Below are 21,217 nucleotides of genomic sequence, written 5' to 3'. Positions count from 1 at the left end.
CACAAGCTAATGTTTAGATAGCCTATTCTCTGGCAGCATAGGCTAATGTTTAGATAGCCTACTCTTTGGCAGCACAAGCTAATGTTTAGATAGCCTATTTCTCTGGCAGCCCAGGCTAATGTTTAGATAGCCTACTATTTGGCAGCACAGGCAAATGTTTAGCTAGCCTACTCTTTGGCAGCCCAGGCTAATGTTTAGATAGCCTACTCTTTGGCAGCCCAGGCTAATGTTTAGATAGCCTACTCTCTGGCAGCACAGGCTAATGTTTAGATAGCATATTCCCTGGCAGCACAGGCAAATGTTTAGCTAGCCTATTCTTTGGCAGCACATGCTAATGTTTAGATAGCCTACTCTTTGGCAGCACATGCTAATGTTTAGATGGCCTACTCTCTGGCAGCACATGCTAGTGTTTAGGGACAATAGGATTGAACAGACAGAGATAGCCTACTCTCTAATGTTTAGGCTACTATCTCCTCCAGCCAGGTAATAGCCGTTTCAGGAGAGGGGAAGGTAAAGACTGATTGAGCTGCAGACCAGCAAGAGAGACGCTAATGGAGCGCAGATTGGGATTCCCTGAGCAGCGCCTGGTCAGAGACATGTGCGACTCATAATTGATGTGTCCATTACCAAGACTCAGTTGTAATTATAGTCAATAAGTCTCTGTAAATGTGTTAAAGCTTAGGCTAAAAGCATTGGAGGTCCAAAGAGAGGTGGGCTAATAATTTAAAATAATCAATGCAGACGTATTCAAAGCCCTTAATTTCCCTTGTGTCCGTGCTGGTGTATATGTGTGTGAGCTTGCATGTGTAGTGAATGTGTGTATATGTCAGCCTTCATGGCTAGCTGATTATCCTCAATCCATTAAGATTTATCTTGTCATTTATAATGCAAAGCAGGGCTGCGTTGGTCAGAGCTTTGGCTGGCGGAACGTCCGGCAGGTTAAGAACAGAGGGCGCTCCATTACTCTTCCCTGACCATGTGTATTAATTGCTTTTAAAATCAACTTAATGCAGGAACGGGATGTGAGGGCGCCATCAATAAACGCCCCCCTCTACTTCCTATGGTCCATCCCCCTTTCAGCCCAAACTTTAATGGGACTTTAATTGCAGCTCTGTGCTTTCTGTCTGTGTGTGTTTGTGTGTGTGTCCATAGCTCTGTGCTTTCTGTCTGTGTGTGTTTGTGTGTGTGTCCATAGCTCTGTGCTTTCTGTCTGTGTGTGTTTGTGTGTGTGTCCATTAGGGATGTTCATTTTGCAAATTTTCCAAAATCGATAATCGGTGAGAATTAACGATCAATTATCGATTATCGATTTTATTAATACTTAGAAAATTTTCAATATTTTCAATTTTTTTTTTTTTTTTTTTTTTTTTTTTAACAAAATGAATGCCTATGGCAGAAAATACGAAAGACAACGTGTTCTCCTCAATGAACTCTTTATTTCAATGTGTCTCCTCTCCAACACTGCTGTCCCCGGCGCATGCCGGTGTGAATTTCTCATGTTTAAAACAGTTTTGTTGGCACAAAGGCCCGTGCCCAGCCAGAAAACTAGAGACTATATGAAGCTCCACCTCACGTTAGTCGGCTGTGCAATGGAGTGGGGCGAGGAGGAACGAATTCCACCCAAACCTAGTCCAAAAAAAAAAAATTTTTTTTTTTTTTTTTTTTTTTTTAATAATTAAAAAATCGATCCAAATGCCACAGGATCGATTCCAATCCTTAACGATCGATTATCGATTTTCGATAATTGATGAACATCCCTAGTGTCCATAGCTCTGTGCTTTCTGTCTGTGTGTGTTTGTGTGTGTGTCCATAGCTCTGTGCTTTCTGTCTGTGTGTGTTTGTGTGTGTGTCCATAGCTCTGTGCTCTCTGTCTGTGTGTGTTTGTGTTTGTGTGTGTGTCTTCTGTCTGTGTGTGTTTGTGTGTGTGTCTTGTATGGAATGACCAGCTAATGGCAGTATGGCTTGACATGGAATTGGGGTGAAATAGAAAGGTTTCCACTTCCAGAGTCAGTGAGAGAGGATGGAACATACAGGTATTAGAGCTATGCCATGTAATCCCTGCTAGAAAACCCAGAGAGTTTAGGGTTCCCTACGTGCCTCCACAGAGTACTGGCATACAATTTACAATGTTCTGATGTCTCTCTCTTATGCCATTATATTATACTAGGCATCTCGCACGCTACGCGCGCTTGATTCCTAGGCTCGCCCGCTGCACGGGCTCGCCCGTCCTGCAGCTCGCATGCGTAGCTCGGCTGCTGCCTGGCCTTGCCTGCCCTATTTATGTGCGCGCAATGTCTCCCTCTCTTCCACCTCTTTCTCTCCCTCAGTCTCTCTCCTCTCTCCCTCTCCCTCAGTCTCCCTCTCTCTCTCTCCCTCTCCCTCAGTCTCTCTCGTGAGCACATCATCACTGATCCTATAGCCTTGTGTGTGAGTGAATTTATGACATCACTGATTATGTCATCAGTGCAATTTATGACATCACTGATTATGTCATCAGTGACATCATGACAGAACTATAGCCTTGTGTGGGTGTGAGTAAATGTATGACATCACTGACGATGTCATCAGTGGGACAGACAGAGAAACAGACAGACATAGCCCTAGCTCCCTTTTCTCTCTCTCTCTCTCTATATATACATATATATATATATATATATATATATATATCTCCTTTCCAAAAAAATGTAATATCATGGAAATACCATGGATGACCGTCGGTTTCAGCTGATTGTCAAGCAAAGATGATTAAAAAATTTGGCGGAGATTCAGCGGGAGTGGACTGAGGCTGGAGTCAGTCATAACTGAGAAGTAACTGCTGATTTTCTTCACAATATAATAATTTCTTGAAATAATGTTTTGGTGGTTTTCTGGAGCTGTAGGCCAAAATTATGAAAAATAATTTTGTCATTAGTGATGTTGGCTGGGGTCGTAAGGTGTTTCGGGTCTGTCAACATCATACACCCTCGCCCAGTAGACCCAGCCGAGGCCGATTAAGACCCCGACCCGCGTCCCAGAAGCAGCCGCTCACGGATCAGCCTTCCTACTCTGTCTGCAACGTTGCCCGCGGAAGAGTTGATCACGCCCAATCCGCTAGAGGTGGGAATCGTGGAGTAACTCACGATACGATACGGTCACGATACTTGGCCCTCGATAACGATATTATCACGATACAGCGATTCTGCGATAATCGACATATTGGAAGACATTTAACCTACGATACATCACGATATCTGTGTAACTGAAGAGAAAAAAATACCCCTAAAAGGCAAGAAGCAGGTATTATGTATTTATTAGCAGAATTGACATGAACTCTCTCAGAGTTCACTCACTCACTCATCCATTTTCGATACCACGGAGGAAAAGTTAAACATAAAGCGTAATTTTTAAATTATTATTAAAACAAGAGAACAATGGCATATATTCACAATATATTTTTAAGTTGTCTTAAGTAGTTAGTGGGGGGTGGGGATGTTCCAGCTTTCATGTAGGCTACATCCCTCCAAAGCCTCCCTCAAGCTGAGCTGCTGCCCCCAGTATGCTCAGAGTGTAGCCCAAGACAGCCCAAACAGCAGCTCTGCATGTCCAGGATTCAGTTATAAATCGCAACTTCGACAATTCTGCACCAAAGAACTTAAATCGATAAGAACTGACGACTGGTTTGTTCCCCTCAGTGGTTCCACTGCAACATCAAGGCGGGAGCGCTGTTGTAAAAAAATAACAACACAGGCTTCGTTTCTTGCCTTCAATACTCTTTGTCTGCTACATCCGGGTACCTCCACCGGCAATGCGTTTAACATTAAATTTAGCTGCAATCTACAAGTCGGGTCCACGTATCAACAGATTTCAAAGCCAATATGTTAGTGGAAAGAGCGTCACTCCGACTGGTTAACAAGTGAAACATTTGGTCACTCACACTGGCGTTTTGAGCCCGGTGTTGGTGAAGTGGTTACAGCAGCAGTAGTGGGATTAGCTAATGTAGCTAACAGCTGCAGTGCTGTGTGTGTCTGTGTGGAGGAGACGGAGGGAGCGCTGCTGGTATCGATAAACTTGATACTGTAGAAAATGAGTATTGTATCCGTTTAAAAATGTTTAGTAGCCTATCGAGTAAGTACCTAAGTATCAATATTTTTGACAACCCTAGGACTCTGTTTATCAAAATGGCTGTGGGGAATCAGTTTAAAAATCCTGCATATTTGAATAACATATCGATACTTGGTGCCAGTGTATCGATAACGTATCGCAAGTGGAAATATCGCGATACCGTGAGTATCGATATTTTGTCCCACCCCTACAATCCGCTGAATTAGAGTTAGTGCTACACTGCAGTATTGAAAGACCCTTCGGTGCATGGAGGGTCTAAGGCCCTGTGGATGACTCCAGGCCGGGCTCCTCCTTCGTCTCACCAGACCCTCCTGGGGAAAAGGCAATCCTACCGTGGGCAGAGAGGATGCCTCAAGAAGGCCTGTGTGCTGCACGTTATTCGCCTGCGCCGCTTTTTTATTTATTTATTTATTTATTTATTTATTTATTTATATATATATATATATATATATATATGCCCATACATTAATTCAAGTGAATGTTTTAAAGGACGTCTGCAAAATGCCATCCTCTAAAGCGTCAGACTGCCTAAAGCTGTGGGGATAATAGGGTTGAATGTGTATCATTTATATTGAGCACCCAATTTCTTCTTGGTCAGTCTGTATGATATGTGTTCATGATTTTACCCTAAGCCATAATTCTTGAGTTTTTGAGGTCAGGAGAAGTTACTTAAGCAAATGAAGCAGTGACACTGAGGTCTAAACAAATGGTTTCAAGTCAAGGGCATATTCTGAGCTTTCAATAGATCTATACTTTGTTTTTGACATTTCCCTCTTTTTATTCAATTGAGTTATGTTCTTGTTGATGAAATTCCATTGCCATGCTCGCTCATTTATGTCACACTTGTTTGTGGAAAGCACCTATTGCTCTTCACTTTGACAACAGTCAGTTGTTATTGCTAAGTTCCCTCATTACATTGAATTATTCAACTTTTATATAGTAGTCATTTATCCTGGGAGTTTGTTTGTGGGGCTGTAGAGCAGGACTGTGGGGGTCTGCCAGTTTCCAGGCTGGGAGCACGTCCAGATCCTTTTAATTAAGACCCACTTTTTATTCACTTGATTAATCAGTGAAATCAGGGGATGGTAGTGGGAGGCTGCACACAGATTTGTCAATTTGTCCCTTTAAGGAAAGTGGAAAAACATGTATACGTATTTTGCCAATGAGGGTGCAGCTGGAATTAGCATTTTGAGGTAAATTGGTCACTTTTTCACTGGAGCGAGCCGTTTGACCTCAGACTGAGCGTTAGAGTAATGGACAGTCACACATGCACACAGGAGTGTGTTTTATAGAAATAACAGAAATTATGCCATTGCCTCATATTTGAATTCTCAACATCTCAATACTAGCGGAGATGATCAGAATTATTCAGTTAACTCTGGTTTTACCCATATGGGTTTTTGAATGTCAGAATCGACGGTTGGAAATGTCATGGATTATCTTAACACATTCACTGCCAGCTGTTTTTTTTTACTGTAGGTAGCTTCTGCCAGAGGGTTTTTTTGAGGATTCTGGCTCATCTTTCAAGACCTGAGGATTCTTTTCTGCTAAGATTTTGTGAACACAAAATATCTAAAAAGAACTAATAGAATGTGTGCTTTCTCTGTCTAAAAGAGTTAGTTTGTAGAGTTAGTAGTTATGTAGGCATTAGCACTTGAATACAGCATGGTTTCAGCGTCTGAAAATTTAAGCTGAGATAAATAGCTTTTTGTGAAATTCGATAGAACAGTCACTTTAACCATTCATTTTTGGCATCAGTAAGACGTCAGACATCTAAACAATAGTTTTGAACAGTAATTTCCTCCATAACAGCAGGAAACACCCCTCTCCTTCAAACTCCTCCCTCCGTGTGTGTTCTTCTTGGCTGCAGCGGGCGTGTCACAAGCTCGTTTCTGTTGCTGCTGTAACCTCGCGTCACCAGGCTCACTGCTTTGCTGCTGTGCCTGTCTGCTGGCGGCCGCTGGGCAAGTCTGGATGGGCTCGCTCGTTTCTTGGAGTTTCGGTTGAGAGCTTTGATGAAGCTTTTGCGATTCTGGTCTTATTTATGCTGCGTGTTTCAAAGTGTGTTCCACCCGTAATCTATTATGCAAATTTGCAATCCCTCACCGCCAGCAATCAGCGCGACAGCGAAAGCGTTTTCGTCAATCCATTCTACAGTATGAGAATGGTTTCATCGCGCGTTCCCCTGCAGTTTTGGCTCTGCTTTTTCTAGTCTGGGAGAGCACTGTCGCCACTTAGTGGGTCGGTGGAATGGGTTGTACACGTTCGGTGGCTCCAATATTTATATAAGAGATGTAAAAGGGTTAGATGCACATCCCACGGTCAAAAAAAAAAAAATCATTTTTTTGACGTATTAACACGTTAAGTGCCATAGCCGAGATAATTCGTCTTACATAATCCAACGCTTGAGTGCCAGAGCCGAAATAACTCGTCTTACATAAACATTTTTTTTTTTTGACGGTGGGACATCAATCAACAACTTTTACATCTTCGAGATCACTATTGGAGCAAGAGAATGTGTATAATCTATTTTACCGACCCACTAAGTGTTGACAGTGCTCCCCCAGACGAGCGAAATCAAAGAAAAAACTGCCGCGGGGAGCAAGCAATTCAAGGAAATGGCGAGGCGATTTTACAGTAATCCATTCCACACTTGTCTTGCCCGAGAGCGGCCGCGCAGGCAGCCGCACACAGAGAGCGGAGAGCGATTTGCAAAATAGATTATAGGTGAAACACACTTTGAAACACCTCAGAAAGGCCAGAATCAACATCTGCCCATCGCCCACGCATTCCCCGGCCCATCTTGACTCGCACAAGGAGCGTCCGCACGCAGGCAGGCAGGCACGCAGACAGGCAGGCAGGCAGCAGCAACGCGCTTCTGACACGCCCGCTGTAGAGCCAGGAGGAAGGAGGAGAAGACACACGGAGGGAGGAGTTTGAATGAGAGGGGTGTTTCCTGTTGTTATGGAGGAAATTACTGTTCAAAACTATTGTTTAGAATGTCTAACGGTCTTACTGATGCCAAAAATGAATGGTTAAAGTGACTGTTCTGTCGAATTTCACAAAAAGCCATTTATCTCTGAATAAATTTCCAGACGCTGAAACCATGCTGTACTCAACGGCTAATATCTACATAACTACTAACTCTGCAAACTAACTCTTTTAGACAGAGAAAGCACACATTCTATTAGTTATTTTTAGATGATTGGTGTTCATGAATTCTTAACAGAAAATAATCCTCGGCTCTTGTAAAATGAGCCAGAATCCTCAAAAAAAAAACTGGCACAACTTACCTACAGGATGAAAAAATGGCTGGCACTCAATGTGTTAACACGTCATTGGCAGTCAACCGTTGGATTTTTTTTGACGTATTAACACGTCATTGGCAGTGAACGTGTTAAACAATTTCTTGAGTGACATCTCATGACATTCTGCACAAAGACAAATTCCTCATTTGTAATGTTTATGCACTATGGCCATTAAAATAATCTTGAATCTTCTTCCTCTTCTTCTAATGGCTTTCCGGCAGACTGGATGCCCTGCTGCCTCTCACAGTTGGGAAATATTCTTCTTCTTCTCACTCAGGCCCAATTGTCTGAGGTCAAGTCTTCATTACTTCGTTTTCAAAGTCTCCCAGTTCCCAGTCTACACTAGAGCAGTCTGCGAGCAGTCTCCGTCCATATGAGCTCATACGAGACGCACGCTACATGACGCTACACATACACTGGGCATGCGCATGCCTCTATGTTTAGTACTGGAGTCCACAACGAGAGGGCAGCAACTACGCCTACGGTCAAGGCAAAGAAGAAGAAGAAGCAAACTGTCAGAAAACAGCGTTACCTTTATCATCTTTTAATAATGTTAGTAGACACATAACTGTAGGCTATAGATCCCCGTTATGAGGCCAGTTTATCAAAAATAATGCCTATTTCGAAATCAGACTTTTGAGGGCAGGGGGTCCAGCCAGCACATCGACCATGCTAGCTGATGGAAGCTTACTTCAGAGCTGCTCGGTTGGACCATCCACATATAATAAAGATTCATATTTAACAGATGCAAATCATTTCTTACATAGCCTCCATGTAAAGTGACGCTATGGGCAGACCTTTGGGGTCTATAACATTATGTAACGTGACGATCACATTTCAATAATAAATATAGTTTTTGCAGATTTGTTAATGCTCTTCTGTATTGGACATTTAAAGCTGATACACACTTGTCTTGAGGTAATTCCACCAAGCTCAGTTAAAAATATGGCAACCTAATGTGTCATTATTGGAAAACAGAAATAGAACTCAACATACGATCACATACAGTACAGTATGTTGTGTAACACTTGACACAATCGAATGTCACTTTTTCACAACAATACTGTACAGTCCAGCCCACCATGGTATGGGAAAGGAACTGTTGTTTGAATTATATTGAAATATATGTTGCATGGTGTAGCCTATGTAATGTATGCCAAATTGTTACAGATATCACCATATTTCATTTCAATAAATATAAAGCATTGATTTGAAGTTGATTTGAAGCAGGCTGCTGGTCGGTTGTTTCTCCGTCGTCATGTCCTCTGGTCCAATCTTCGGTCCGTGTGCGTCATGTCCTCTGGTCCAATCTTCGGTTTGTGTCATAGTTCGTGTTCACTCGACATCAACAATCTTTATTATATATCACATCTAATCATTTTATCCAACCTGCCTCTGACCAGACAACTAATGGGCTCCTTCTGCTTCATGTGATACATTCAGGTAGCCTACATGATTTACCGAAGTACCGTACATAGCATAATAACAACAAGGCTATCTTTGTTGGCAATGTTTATTGACAAAAGCATTAAAACAAGCAAATAACAATATAATTCTCCGGTCACTGGCAGATAGATGCGTACAAATAGTTCGAAACAAATCTCTCAAAGTCTCAAAACTGTTGGCATTTGACTTGTGTTATATCTTATGTTGAAACAACTGATCATCAGCAATATTAACCTGCACAGTAGCCTAACAGGTTAACGTTATACTCTCAGGAGAGCTTGAGTAGGCTAAATAAGCCATACACATGAGAATTACGGTTAACGTTACAGCATTTAATAATGTTAATTTTCCACAAATCCTTTGATCCTCTGTTTTGTGTCCCCATCACTCGACGGTCATCCCATTCCCTTGAAGAAACGAACGACACGTGTTATTAATCACTGTACGTTAACGTTTAGTCAAAAAACGTTTGTTTACCCAACACAATGCTGTGCAGCATGCAATAACATTTAACATTAACACGTAACTTCTGCTACTCTATAATGTTAGTCCTCATGTAATATTTGACAAATGTTAAATGTCATGCTTGCAATTACGTTAGCTAAAGATTACCTCAATTTTGTGGAGGGTAACGTCAAGCCGCAGGCGGCCGGGGCAGGCTGGTGACGCGAGGTCTGGAGATAATATCCACAAACTACTGGCTTTTTCTTTATGCTAAAAAGTGACCCGGTCGTTCTGTTTTGCGGGCAGTGGTACAGTAGTGTAACAGCTAGCTGTAGCAACAGATGAGCAAGAAGGCTAGCAGACAAGATGGCGTCAGTGCATTCAACATCCACGCACTTTCTTCTTCTGTGGTTTGTAGGCGGGTGGCTGACAGCTTCAAGCTGCTTGCCGCCACCCGCTTTACAAGTAGGTTAGTTGCATCATTTCAACATTCCATGTCCACAGTAGCATTCAAAGACGGATTCTGATTACGAAGACGGGCTCGGGTGCCGGAGACCGGAGTCTTCGTGTTTAACACTCAAAACAATAGAGGTAGTGTGGACAATCGATGCAAACAAAGTGCAATACGGCCTAATGTAGACATGACCTGAGTTTACACAAAAGCATCCCTCAGTATTTTACCTATCTTGTCCCAGATACATCCACCTCATCCAGGAACCTCTTAGCAGCACTAGGGGTGGGAATCGCGGGGTAACTCACGATATGGTCACGATACTTGGCCCTCGATAACGATATTATCACGATACAGCGATTCTGCGATAATCGATATATTGGAAGAAATTTAACCTACGATACATCACGATATCTGTGTAACTGAAGAGAAAAAAATACCCCTAAAAGACAAGAAGCAGGTATTATGTATTTATTAGCAGAATTGACATGAACTCACTCAGAGTTCACTCACTCACTCATACCATTTTCGATACCACGGAGGAAAAGTTACACATTAAGAGTCTTTTTTTAATTATTATTAAAACAAGAGAACAATGGCATATATTCACAATATATTTTTAAGTTGTCTCAAGTAGTTAGTGGGGGGTGGGGATGTTCCAGCTTTCATGTTTCATGTAGGCTACAATTCCCTCCAAAGCCTCCCTCAAGCTGAGCTGCTGTAGCCTAGGTAAACCCAGCCCCCACGTGACCTGCTCTCTCAGTTAAATGGTAAAATGGTAAATGGTCTGCATTTATATAGCGCTTTTATCCAAAGCGCTTTACAATCAGTAGGTAGTCTACATTCACCCATTCATACACCAATGGCGGCAGGCTGCCACGCAGGGTGCCTACACACCATCGGGAGCAAGGAGGGTTAAGTGTCTTGCCCAAGGACACAACGACAGCAGCTGGGAGGGAGCGGGGATCGAACCGCCAACCCTTGCGTCATTGGCCGACCCGCTCTACCTCCTGAGCTAAAGCCGCCCCCTCAGTTCCCAGTCACTCCTTGTGACTGTAAGCAGGGTGAGCCTGAGAGCAGGTCAATGGGGGCTGGGTTTACCCAGGCTAGAGCTGCTGCCCCCAGTATGCTCAGAGTGTAGCCCAAGACAGCCCAAACACCAACTCTGCATGTCCAGGATTCAGTTATAAATCGCAACTTCGACAATTCTGCACCAAAGAACTTAAATCGATAAGAACTGATGACTGGATTGTTCCCCTCAGTGGTTCCACTGCAACATCAAGGCGGGAGCGCTGTTGTAAAAACAACACAGGCTTCGTCTCTTGCCTTCAATACTCTTTGTCTGCTACATCCGGGTACGTCCACTGGCAATGCGTTTAACGTTAAATTTAGCTGCCATCTACAAGCAGGGTCCACGTATCAACAGATTTCAAAGCCAATATGTTAGTGGAAAGAGCGTCACTCCGACTGGTTAACAAGTGAAACATTTGGTCACTCACACTAGCGTTTTGAGCCCGGTGTTGGTGAAGTGGTTACAGCAGCAGTAGTGGCAGGGACGTGCAGAGAACATTAGAGGGGCAGGGGCTCAAATTCATAAAAGGGCACTACAGCCACCGTCCGGAGGGCGGCGGTGGAAATTTGAGGCAATTTGAAGGCCAATTTAGGGGTATAACTCATTTTAAATATTCCGATTTTAACCAGATTTAGAGGAATATCTCATTTTAGGATGAGACTTTGACAAACATACATACCTGATTCACATTGACTGACTGATATATCTGTCAGACTGTGTGCGCCTGTGCTGCTGCTGTCCGTCTGCATGGTTGCTCTGGCTGAGTGGAGTGCGCACTGCTGGAGTGGGTGGGGACGGGCCACGTGCGTTTTTTGGTTGGTGCCTTCAGGGGCGGTTTAGAAAAACACTGCTCCATGCAGAGGCCTATTACAAATGGTGCATTCAAGGCCAAGAGAGCTCAGAAAAGGCATTTCTCTTTGAATGCTGCCTTCAGTGATGGCATGGAAAGGGCAATTTCCATACAAAGCACCATTAGAAATGCATTCATGGTCAGGAAAGGGCACTTTTTATTTTATTTTTTCATGTGTCTGAGCTGTTTGTTTTGTTCATGTGTTGTTGGAATGAAAAAGAAAAAAAAAAAGAAAAAAGGGCACTTTTTACAGACTGAAAAAAAGGCAGGGGATCAAGCCCCCTTTCATGTCTATGTGTGCACGTGCCCGAGTAGTGGGATTAGCTAATGTAGCTAACAGCTGCGGTGCTGTGCGTGTCTGTGTGTGTGGAGGAGACGGAGGGAGCGCTGCTGGTATCGATAAACTTGATACTGTAGAAAATGAGTATTGTATCCGTTTAAAAATGTTTAGTAGCCTATCGAGTAAGTACCTATTAAGTATCAACATTTTTGACAACCCTAGGACTCTGTTTATCAAAATGGCTGTGGGGGAATCAGTTTAAAAATCCTGCATATTTTAATAACATATCGATACTTGGTGCCAGTGTATCGATAACGTATCGCAATTGGAAATATCGCGATACCGTGAGTATCAATATTTTGTCCCACCCCTAAGCAGCACCAAGCACGACCTCAATCCTCTCCGTCTTCCCACTAAAAGCAGCAGCACAGTTCATAACCCTGCTGGCAATGAAGGCCAGGAATTGCTTCTTGTCCATGCAGATCACATTATGACTAGTTCTTCTCAGGTTCCTTACTTTCACCCTGTAGAAACGGTCCATAATGGCCCACCGTCAGGCCTGTTCTTGGGGCAGTCGATGCCTACCAGCCGGCGCGCCAACGACGTAATGATGATGACATCATCAACGATGACAATGATGTCATAGCATAGAGTTCACCTGTGAGGTCATCGGCGATGTCAGACATAACACCGATGATGTCATAGCTCCCTCGAACGTTGTGACATCACCAATGACGTGATGTCATACACCGGAACACGACCATATAAACAAAGTGTTCCCTGACGCTACACCACATCCGAGAGATTCCTGCTTGATTCCTTCGACTTCCATACTTCAGGTATTCTTACTCCCTTTTCATAATGTCAACCATTAGCACAACTAAATCCGGACCCGAACTGAATCCTGGCCATCTTCCAACCGGCCAGGCCCTGGTGACCGATTGCCTTACACCCAGTCATACCAGTGGTATTTCAACCGCGTCCCAGGACCGACCAGTCGGTCCCTATCTCCATCTCCGTGATTCTGATCGATCACAGCCCGTGAGCCTTCATACACGATCCAGCACACTTCACGAGGCAAGCCCAGAAGCTTTGCCCCCAGCAAGCCAACAAGCTTCGCTACACACCCCTTCTTCGTTTCTCTTCCATCTGCACCTCTCAGCAGCCTCAGCATATGATAACCACCGTTCTTCTCTGATCTTGTTCACTTGAATCACTTCCCTTTCCTTCTTTCTTCGTGGACACTGAGCAGACCCTATGTCATGACTCCCCTCACAGTGTAGGCACTGGCTTGCTCCTTCTGACATTGCACATTTCTACCTTATCGTCAGTCCACTTAACTACCTCACAGTCAGTCTTCCCACATCTCCTACATATTTTGCTTTTAGTAACACAGCAGCCACATCCCCATACTCCTGACAGCCGAAGCACCCGAGAGGAGCTCTCTCAACGGGCCTCACTCTATAATACACATAGCCAAGTAACACTCTTGATGGCAATTCTCCTTCTAAAGTTAAATACACAGATTTAGACTCCTCTCATGTCTCATCCCTTCCTGAAATCTCTTCATTCTCCTCGCCGCACACACACCTTTCACCTTCAAAAATGTTTCGGCATCTCCCGACAGCCGCACGTCACCCACCACTCCTCTCTTTCTGGCCTCCGCCCTGAGTGGGAAACATCTCACAGCGAGATACTCTTCAAACACACTAATCTTCAAGGCTTTCTTCCTCTGACTCTCAGACACACACTCAATCACATCCATACCACCTCTAGTGATCCTAATCGAATGAACATCTCAGACTTTTCCTCCAATAAACTTCCCAACCTCATGTGGATCCTTAAAAATCCCATCATGCCATGTCACATTCCAACCAGAAAATACTCCTTTTTCCCCACTGAATCATCAGAGTCACTCAAATCCATCCATCTCCTTATTCTTGCTATCAAGATTCTCTTCTGTCCTCCATCCTGGCACGAGGGCCGAGAGGTCTGGGAACTCAGAGGTGGAATAGGAGAGTGAGTCGGCCCGGAGGGAGGAACATTGAGGAGGGGGTGGACCCCCGAGTCTGGAATTTGTGGATTATGTGTCGCAAGCCAGTCTGCCGGAAAGCCATTAGAAGAAGAAGACTGAAGACAAGAAATCGGCTTGAGCCAGAGAAACCCCCGGTTGAGTGTGCAAAGCTAAATACGAGTTGGCTTGATTTTGGTGGTCACACCCTAAAAAAGTGCGCGCTGTGGCACATCTTCTCCAGAGTCTCTCCACCCTAGAAATTTGCACACGCAGATTCTTAGTTATCTTTAGAAATGCCAATCTTTGCACAATACATTGGCAAACTGACATATATAACCCTACTACGTTACTGATCACTCAAAACCTCTTTTCCATACCTGAAGGTCAATGCTAAGCCTCTGACAGCTTGTGTAAGGCTTCAGACATCAAGCTGTGTGTGTGTGTGTGTGTGTGTGTGTGTGTGTGTGTGTGTGTGTGTGTGTGTGTGTGTGTGTGTGTGTGTGTGTGTGTGTGTGTGTGTGTGTGTGTGTGAGGAGGAGGGAGGGGGGCAGTGAAACATTGCAAGAGGTTTCTCTCCTCTCAGGAAATGAATTAGTCATTCCGTGTCTCATCTGGGATGTGAGGGAGCCACATCGCCCTCATGTGGATGATGGCAATATTAATTTAACATGACACTGCATTGATGGTCAATTTCACTTTCACCCAGGCTGTTTAAGTGGAGTGGTGGAGTATTAATGTGATAAGATGTGAGGACTGAGGGACGTTACATCTCTCTCCTCTCTGCCATGTCTCATACTCAGCCAGCCATCTGGACAAATCAGCTCCCCATACGCCTCTCTCTCTCCTCTCACCCCAGGTTTGGTGTGTGTGTGTGTGTGTGTGTGTGTGTGTGTGTGTGTGTGTGAGAGAGAGAGAGAGAGAGATTGTCTTACTGTTTGTGGGTGTTTATGAATGAATGGTTGGTGTGTGATTTTCAGTGTGTGTGAGTGTGAACTGTGTATGAGTAGTAATATTGGATTATTGTGTGTGTGTGTTTCTGTGTGTGATTACTTGTCTTTCTTTCTGCTTGTCCATGTGCATTTATGATTATGTCTGGTGTGTGTGTGTGTGTGTGTGTGTGTGTAGTATAGTATACTGTAGGGACATGTGAAATGAAGAGGCTGGGCCGTTGCCCATGTGCGGAGCCCCTCTCACCCGCCGTGTTTCTGGGCCTTGTTAGCACAGGCTTGCCTTTCAATCTTCGTTAGCGGCTTAAAATTCGATGTGTCGTACTTCCAGCTCACAGCAAGTGAACCGTGTATGAACGAATTAGTAATCTACACAAAGTGCTTAATCAAATCAGCGACTGCCCCAGGAAGAAATATTGTAGAACGTCTTGGGATCTTGGCCGGGCGAGGGTGAGGGTTTGCTAAAAGATGCATATGTGGATATCATACTGGGCTGTCACGCTGTATGGTGCTGCTGGCCTGTGTCTGGCTCAGCCCTCCGTGCCTGTCTTGCCATATGCTTAGCTTTCGCTGTGTTGGGTTCAGATGCTTAGCTTTCACTGTGTTGGGTTCATATGCTTAGCTTTCGCTGTGTTGGGTTCATGTGCTTAGCTTTCGCTGTGTTGGGTTCATGTGCTTAGCTTTCGCTGTGTTGGGTTCATGTGCTTAGCTTTCGCTGTGTTGGGTTCATATGCTTAGCTTTCACTGTGTTGGGTTCATGTGCTTAGCTTTCGCTGTGTTGGGTTCATGTGCTTAGCTTTCGCTGTGTTGGGTTCATGTGCTTAGCTTTCGCTGTGTTGGGTTCATGTGCTTAGCTTTCACTGTGTTGGGTTCATAAGCTTAGCTTTCACTGTGTTGGGTTCATAAGCTTAGTTTTCACTGTGTTGGGTTCATAAGCTTAGCTTTCACTGTGTTGGGTTCATGTGCATAGCTTTCACTGTGTTGGGTTCATAAGCTTAGCTTTCACTGTGTTGGGTTCATAAGCTTAGTTTTCACTGTGTTGGGTTCATAAGCTTAGCTTTCACTGTGTTGGGTTCATGTGCATAGCTTTCACTGTGTTGGGTTCATAAGCTTAGTTTTCACTGTGTTGGGTTCATAAGCTTAGCTTTCACTGTGTTGGGTTCATAAGCTTAGTTTTCACTGTGTTGGGTTCATAAGCTTAGCTTTCACTGTGTTGGGTTCATAAGCTTAGTTTTCACTGTGTTGGGTTCATAAGCTTAGCTTTCACTGTGTTGGGTTCATGTGCATAGCTTTCACTGTGTTGGGTTCATAAGCTTAGCTTTCACTGTGTTGGGTTCATGTGCTTAGTTTTCACTGTGTTGGGTTCATATGCTTAGCTTTCACTGTGTTGGGTTCAGATGCTTAGCTTTCACTGTGTTGGGTTCATAAGCTTAGCTTTCACTGTGTTGGGTTCATAAGCTTAGTTTTCACTGTGTTGGGTTCATAAGCTTAGTTTTCACTGTGTTGGGTTCATAAGCTTAGTTTTCACTGTGTTGGGTTCATAAGCTTAGTTTTCACTGTGTTGGGTTCATAAGCTTAGTTTTCACTGTGTTGGGTTCATAAGCTTAGCTTTCACTGTGTTGGGTTCATAAGCTTAGCTTTCACTGTGTTGGGTTCATGTGCTTAGTTTTCACTATGTTGGGTTCATAAGCTCAGCTTTCACTGTGTTGGGTTCATAAGCTTAGCTTTCACTGTGTTGGGTTCATAAGCTTAGTTTTCACTGTGTTGGGTTCATAAGCTTAGTTTTCACTGTGTTGGGTTCATATGCTTAGTTTTCACTGTGTTGGGTTCATATGCTTAGTTTTCACTGTGTTGGGTTCATATGCTTAGTTTTCACTGTGTTGGGTTCATAAGCTTAGTTTTCACTGTGTTGGGTTCATAAGCTTAGTTTTCACTGTGTTGGGTTCAGATGCTTAGCTTTCACTGTGTTGGGTTCATAAGCTTAGCTTTCACTGTGTTGGGTTCATAAGCTTAGCTTTCACTGTGTTGGGTTCATATGCTTAGTTTTCACTGTGTTGGGTTCATATGCTTAGTTTTCACTGTGTTGGGTTCATATGCTTAGTTTTCACTGTGTTGGGTTCATAAGCTTAGTTTTCACTGTGTTGGGTTCATATGCTTAGCTTTCACTGTGTTGGGTTCAGATGCTTAGCTTTCACTGTGTTGGGTTCATGTGCATAGCTTTCACTGTGTTGGGTTCATAAGCTTAGCTTTCACTGTGTTGGGTTCATGTGCATAGCTTTCACTGTGTTGGGTTCATAAGCTTAGTTTTCACTGTGTTGGGTTCATAAGCTTAGCTTTCACTGTGTTGGGTTCATATGCTTAGCTTTCACTGTGTTGGGTTCATAAGCTTAGCTTTCACTGTGTTGGGTTCATATGCTTAGTTTTCACTGTGTTGGGTTCAGATGCTTAGCTTTCACTGTGTTGGGTTCATATGCTTAGTTTTCACTGTGTTGGGTTCATAAGCTTAGCTTTCACTGTGTTGGGTTCATATGCTTAGCTTTCACTGTGTTGGGTTCATAAGCTTAGCTTTCACTGTGTTGGGTTCAGATGCTTAGCTTTCACTGTGTTGGGTTCATATGCTTAGTTTTCACTGTGTTGGGTTCATAAGCTTAGCTTTCACTGTGTTGGGTTCATAAGCTTAGCTTTCACTGTGTTGGGTTCATATGCTTAGTTTTCACTGTGTTGGGTTCATAAGCTTAGCTTTCACTGTGTTGGGTTCATAAGCTTAGCTTTCACTGTGTTGGGTTCATAAGCTTAGTTTTCACTGTGTTGGGTTCATAAGCTTAGTTTTCACTGTGTTGGGTTCATAAGCTTAGTTTTCACTGTGTTGGCTTCAGATGCTTAGCTTTCACTGTGTTGGGTTCATAAGCTTAGCTTTCACTGTGTTGGGTTCATAAGCTTAGTTTTCACTGTGTTGGGTTCATAAGCTTAGTTTTCACTGTGTTGGGTTCATAAGCTTAGTTTTCACTGTGTTGGGTTCATAAGCTTAGTTTTCACTGTGTTGGGTTCATAAGCTTAGTTTTCACTGTGTTGGGTTCATAAGCTTAGTTTTCACTGTGTTGGGTTCATAAGCTTAGCTTTCACTGTGTTGGGTTCATATGCTTAGTTTTCACTGTGTTGGGTTCATAAGCTTAGCTTTCACTGTGTTGGGTTCATATGCTTAGTTTTCACTGTGTTGGGTTCATATGCTTAGTTTTCACTGTGTTGGGTTCAGATGCTTAGTTTTCACTGTGTTGGGTTCATAAGCTTAGCTTTCACTGTGTTGGGTTCATAAGCTTAGCTTTCATTGTGTTGGGTTCATAAGCTTAGCTTTCACTGTGTTGGGTTCAGATGCTTAGCTTTCACTGTGTTGGGTTCAGATGCTTAGTTTTCACTCTGTTGGGTTCAGATGCTTAGTTTTCAGTACTGAATATGAGCTGTTACCATCAGGCAGGAGGTACAGGGAGGGCAATCCTCAGTGACACATCACACCCTTTCAATACTGAATATGAGCTGCTACCATCAGGGTACAGGGTACCGCCTTTGCGGACTTCCCGTGCCCAGAGGTATTTTATTCCTTCCAGTATAGCTCTGCTAAATAAATAAATTATGAAGATATAATAATAATAATCTAATAATCTTTCACTAGGGTTGGTGTGAAGCACTCTGCGAGCAGATATTTGTATTGTATTGAACTGAATTGTATTGTATATATTTTGTCTGACTGCCACAGATGTGAAAAGAATTTTCAATAAACCAAACTAACTAACTAACAGGCAATATACACCAGATTAGGGATGGGCATTTCTAGCAAAAACACTATTCGAAATTCGTTGGCCAAAGTCGACTTTTAATCGAAATTCGGAAAAAAAAAAAAAAATGTAAAAAATAAATAAATAATAATAATAATAATAATAATTGTGTGAGTGAAATGTTGCATTGTCTCCCCTGATTCTAAGTCTAAGGCTTTATTAATTAATAGAAAAAGCTTCTGCTGTGGATTTTTAGCTCAAACAAGCATTGCACCACTGAAGTAAAGAACATGTTACATGACATTGACATTTTCGAAAATAAAAAACAGTTTTGACAATCATGAGTGGTTCATTAAATATTTAGTAGGCTCAGGTCTGAGTGCCAAAGGGGTGCCAAAGTCACCCCCTCTCCTAGGGCTGCTCGATTAATCAAATTTTAATCTAGATTACGATTTGGGCTGTCCACGATTATGAAAACAAGATAATTGACATCAAACGATTTTGCGGCTCTTGTCTCTCTCGTTCTGTCTTGTGTTCTAAATCAAGCGCACCCCTTCCTTTGCTCGGCCCCTCCCCCAAAGCCCAATGCACCCAACAAGCTCGAGTTGTGAAATGACTGGGGACGTTTCTCCTCCCCGCTTATTTCCGTGGTAGCACAAGAATAAATTACAGAAGTCACAGAAAGAGAGCCGCTGGTCGAGAAGAGAGGTGAAACAACGTGGGGTGGAAACACTATGGTTTCGCCGAGTTTAAAGGTCCTTACACTGCGCATATCTTGCACTGTTTGTTCCAAGTCTGTGGCTGTGACAGGTGGGTCAAAACTCGCATCGCAATTCCGTGCTGTATATTCGCATCGCTCTTGATGTGTAACTGATGTGTAACTTACACATCAAGAGCGATGCGAATATACAGCACGGAATTGCGATGCGAGTTTTGACCCACCTGTCAAGATATGCGCGGTCGTGGCAGCACCCCGCAACACGACCTCTCCCTCTTTCGTTTAATGACTTGAAATCCACTCACAAAGTGGTCTATGACCAAGAAATAATGCTAGACGAACAAAAAGACAAAGCCCCATCTAGTTACTGCCACCGCATACAGTCATCGATTCAGGACACTCTTTACAATGCGACCGCATATTCAACAGCTAACAAGCTCACAGATAAACATTAACAATAGCCTATTATGAACCTAAACGTAAGTCGCTTTGGATAAAACCATCTGCCAAATGAGTAATTTAAATGTAATGTAAACGAACGTTACTAGCGTTCTCATTTGGTTAGATCTGAGGTTTAAGGACTACTAGTTCAGATGTTTACCAACATTGAATGTAGATTAATAGTTGCAGTTGGTTGTGGCAGTTCACTGTAACATAGTAGGCCTACATATACTGTATATTTATTTTAGTTTTTATTTTATTTCTAAATCTTTGCACTTTTATTATTTATTTTCACTTATTTATTTATTTATTTATTTATTTTCAATTATATCTCAAATCCAAAGACATCCAATGTTAAAAAGAAAAGCCAGTGTCAATGTTCAATAAATTCATGATGTTCTCAATGTCAATGAATAATCGTGTTAAATAATCGTGATCTCAATATCAATCAAAATAATCGTGATTATGATTTTTGCCATAATCGAGCAGCCCTACCCTCTCCCTCTTCATGGGATTTCATCCGCCATTCATTTTTCCATAAACCTTGCTTAAAATGCTTATAAAAATTGTTTTATTTGCTCAAACCAAGCGATTCGACTATACTTAGAATCAGGGGAGACAATGCAACATTTCACTCACAATTTTTTTTTTGTTTTCTTTTTTTCGAATTTCGACTTTCAATAATAAAAGTCGACCTTGATAATAACAACGATTATTCGAAAATTCGAAATTCGATGCCCATCCCTACACCAGATGCGTTAACGGCTGCGTTGTTGATCCGGCAAAACTGACAGATCGACTCTCGCCCATTCTAATTGATGGGTGATACATGTGGTACGAAAGAATTAGGCACCCGTTCTATTTTTGACGGATCCCGCACACGTCTGACAGATTACATGAGTGTGGGTCTGTTGGCAGCCTTACCGGACCCGTACCTCATCTGTTCCAGAGGTGGTGTACATTAGCCCTGAGTGTTTTTTTCAGGGAGTCGGGGCCTATGGATTGTATTGTGGAAAATTAGTCATGTATTTGTCTGGATTAACCTGATGGTTTGTGATTTTTTTTAGGGGCCAGTTCTTCTTGCTTGATCTTAGTAGACGTTGGTGCGTTGCCCCTCCGCCCGTTCTACACTCTCTGTCACCCGGAGGCTGCTGTAGCGCCCACAGCCACCAGCCACCCCCCCCCCCCCCTGCTCTTAAATGACGGATGGCAGGCAGAGGCTGTGCCACTCTCTCACACGCCCCCCCCCCCCCGCCCCCTGGATTTATTAATGACAATAATTAGGGAGAAACCTCCCCGCAACGCCCGCCAGAGTGATTAGCGCTTTAATGATGGAACGGGAGGTAGTGAGCGCACACAGAATTGATTTACGTAT

At 43.2% G+C, this 21,217-nt stretch overlaps 1 protein-coding gene across 1 annotated transcript in view; it reads left to right on the top strand.

Annotated features, from left to right (window-relative positions):
• Positions 1-21,217, top strand: part of znf407 (zinc finger protein 407) — a gene marked incomplete at its 5' end in the record, with an annotated part of 348,519 nt that overhangs the window by 9,933 nt on the left and 317,369 nt on the right. The window lies entirely within an intron of this gene.

This window comes from Poromitra crassiceps (assembly GCF_964638095.1).
Source record: "Poromitra crassiceps genome assembly, chromosome: 1".
Classification (NCBI taxonomy): domain Eukaryota; kingdom Metazoa; phylum Chordata; class Actinopteri; order Beryciformes; family Melamphaidae; genus Poromitra; species Poromitra crassiceps.
Note: the sequence above shows the minus strand (reverse complement) of the source record. Positions and strands in the feature narration are given on the sequence as shown.